The sequence below is a fragment of the Frankliniella occidentalis genome, unplaced genomic scaffold, assembly GCF_000697945.3.
Source record: "Frankliniella occidentalis isolate FOCC.00 unplaced genomic scaffold, Focc_3.1 Scaffold546, whole genome shotgun sequence".
Taxonomy (NCBI): domain Eukaryota; kingdom Metazoa; phylum Arthropoda; class Insecta; order Thysanoptera; family Thripidae; genus Frankliniella; species Frankliniella occidentalis.
In genome coordinates this window covers 68317-71351 of record NW_026267662.1, presented here as the reverse complement: position 1 = coordinate 71351, position 3035 = coordinate 68317, and positions in this window count along the sequence as shown.

The following is a 3035-nucleotide window of genomic DNA, read 5'->3' as shown; positions in this document are numbered from 1 at the left end:
AAAAGAAAGGATGTCATAGAGTACATGTACTTAAATGAGCCAAAAATCACACAACAGTGGAAAAACAAACCTTTGGATTTTGGAGGCTCATGGGTGGGAGGGGATGAAGGTACATTTAATGGCGTTTCCAGTAGATTTAAATCAATCTCCGTGTCCTCTTCGTATAGGTAATCATTTTCAGGAAAAGTATTTATTATCAGGTGCTCGATCAGGTGCCTCATCAAGTTCCCCACCTACAGCCTCATTTGAACAGGCATTTTCAACATCACTGCCCAAGTCACCTTTGTCAGGATCGACCTCTGATATAGACAAAACCAGCAAGTAAGTAAAGATGGGAGACACATTAATAGGGTGATTGAGTGAACACATTACTCACCATGAGAAACAGCCTTTGACTTCAGAGGTTTCGATTCAAATCCTTCTGGCCACTTGCACTTGCTTAGGTTATCCAAAGCGGCAAAGTATTCCCACTTCTGTTTAGAGTCTTAACTTTTTTTCTTATAGGCGCAATATGATGCATCCAGTATTCTTTTCTTATCGTACAACCGGTCTACACTGAAATTGAAGCCTACAAGCGTGAAATCTTTTGAATTTTTTTCGAAAAGACCTTTCTTCCTTTTTTTTTGCACCTCCTTTACATTCTTTCCCAGAAGGTTCAGGAAAGTATGACATGCATTTTCCTCCGACCAAGAGGACTCTAGGATCTCTGAAATGATAAAGCGCATAAGGGCAACTGAGCAGCAGCCACGTAATCAAGAAAATTGCCTTGGATAGTCACCTTCAGCTACAGGTACCTCCTCCACATCAGCTTGAGCTCCACCATTGCCATTTTGTTGAGGCAATACATCAAAACTACCTTCAGCTTCAATATCATTCTCTTGTAGCGGCACCACATCAAACTCTGGTACAACTTCTGCTCCACCTTCATCGTGAAAAGGCAGCACCTTGAAACTACCTTCTTCATTGTCATCATGTAGAAGCACTACTTCATAATCATCGTCGCCTCCTTCTTTGAGAATAAGGGATGCTTCAAACGAATCATTTAAGCTCCGTACAGCTCGAGGGGCCACTAGATTGTGATCTGGGCATTAAAATAGCACAACTTAGAGCATGATTATTCACAAGAAAACAGCCCGGTAAGTGAAAGGTGATGACTTTACCATTATCGTCTGCAATCAAAGTTGATTCACCTATAGGCTGGAAGGCTGTACGCGATTTCTTCTCAACGGGGCTTCTGAGATCTGAAAGAAATACATGAGTATTAATTTTCCCATTGGCTTGACTGGTGATCAAGATTAGTCTACACTTCCACAATGATAGGAAACACAGGTCACTGTGTTACTACCTGCTGACGACGGGTCCTCATGTTGACGATTGACTGGTTTCTGCCCATTCCTTTTCAGTTTCTGTAACGCTCTGTATGTTGCCAAATTATCTAGTGACAAGAAAATAAAACAAGTAAAGAAAACAGGTACAACGAACACTCTTAACCTAAAGAGCTCAATCTTGCAAGACTTACCATAGTCATATTTTGGCACGTCTTTTTTCTTTATCACCATATTATAAACATCGCCGTTAACATCATACAGCGAATAGTTCACTTCATCGTTGTTATTAATCATTTTTGTTTCACTAGTTTGGCTCTAGGCTCTTTCGCGAGGATATCTCACCGTACCGTGTGCTTCTTTTACCGCCAAAACAAACCTCAACTCACGCCCACTCACGCGCCTTCTCGTTTATCGTTTTTCCAGCCCTCGCCCCCCCCCCCCACCTCTCTGTCCTCTGCTTACCGACCGCTCTGTCTAGGGTCTAGGTTTCTGGTTTTTACGGTTTCTATCGGTGTCGAAAGCAAAATTATACCTTAAAAACACTTATTTCAGCATTCGCAAGCCGTCTACGGCTGTAAAACACGAATATGCAACAACTGTTAAACTGTTAAACTGTTAAACTGTTAAACTGTTAAACTGTTAAACTGTTAAACTCCTTAACCTGATAAAGCCTAAAAAAAATTAATGTTTACAAAGAATAAAGTTTTGAAAGAACTACACTGTTAAAAATTTATTTGGTGTTCTAAAATATTTACTCTCAACTAATAGTAGAGACTACAACCTGTTCTTTATTTTCTTATTCACGAGAAAAAAGAACACTTGTGTACGAATTCGTACACGCAGGCCTGTACTAACGGCGTAATAACGCGTACTAATGGTAAAAATGAAGCGTAATAGTGCTGTAATATAAATTTTTTTATAAAAAAAAAATATGAAAAATGACGGTAAAAGAACGTCAAAGATATTTGCTCACAGTGCAATAAAATTAACTAGATAGTCAAAAAACTTTTCAAAACACGGTTCGGGCAAAGAGGACAGTTGTACGAAAAAAAGCGAATTTTTGACTTTGGCCGCCCGTCTGTTTGCTCCCCTGCTGGTTAAAACTTCGGCGATTACAAGGTAAGTCAAGGGACATAAATGGAACATTCTCCATCAATCTGGAAGTTTAAACCAGCAGGGTTTGGTCTCTGGATAGATAATTGTGCAAAATGTAGCGAATTTCCGACTTTGGCGGCCTATAGGTTGGCTCCCCTGCTGGTTAAAACTTCGGCGATCACAGGGTAAGTCAAGGGACCTAACAGGAACCTCTGTTAAAAATTTGAAAGTTTTAACCAGAAGATTTCGGTCGCTAGATCGATAATTGTGCAAAATGTAGCGAATTTCCGACTTTGGCGGCCTGTGGGTTGGCTCCCCTGCTGGTTAAAACTTCGGCGATCACAGGGTAAGTCAAGGGACCTAACAGAAACCTCTGTTAAAAATTTGGAAGTTTTAACCAGCAGGGTTCGGTCTCTGGATAGAAAATTGCTTCAAAAATAGCGAATTTCCGACTTTGGCGGCCTGTAGGTTGGCTCCCCTGCTGGTTAAAACTTGGGCGATCACAGGGTAAGTCGAGGGACCTAACAGGAACCTCTGTTAAAAATTTGGAAGTTTTAACCAGCAGATTTCGGTCGCTGGATCGATAATTGTGCAAAATGTAGCGAATTTCCG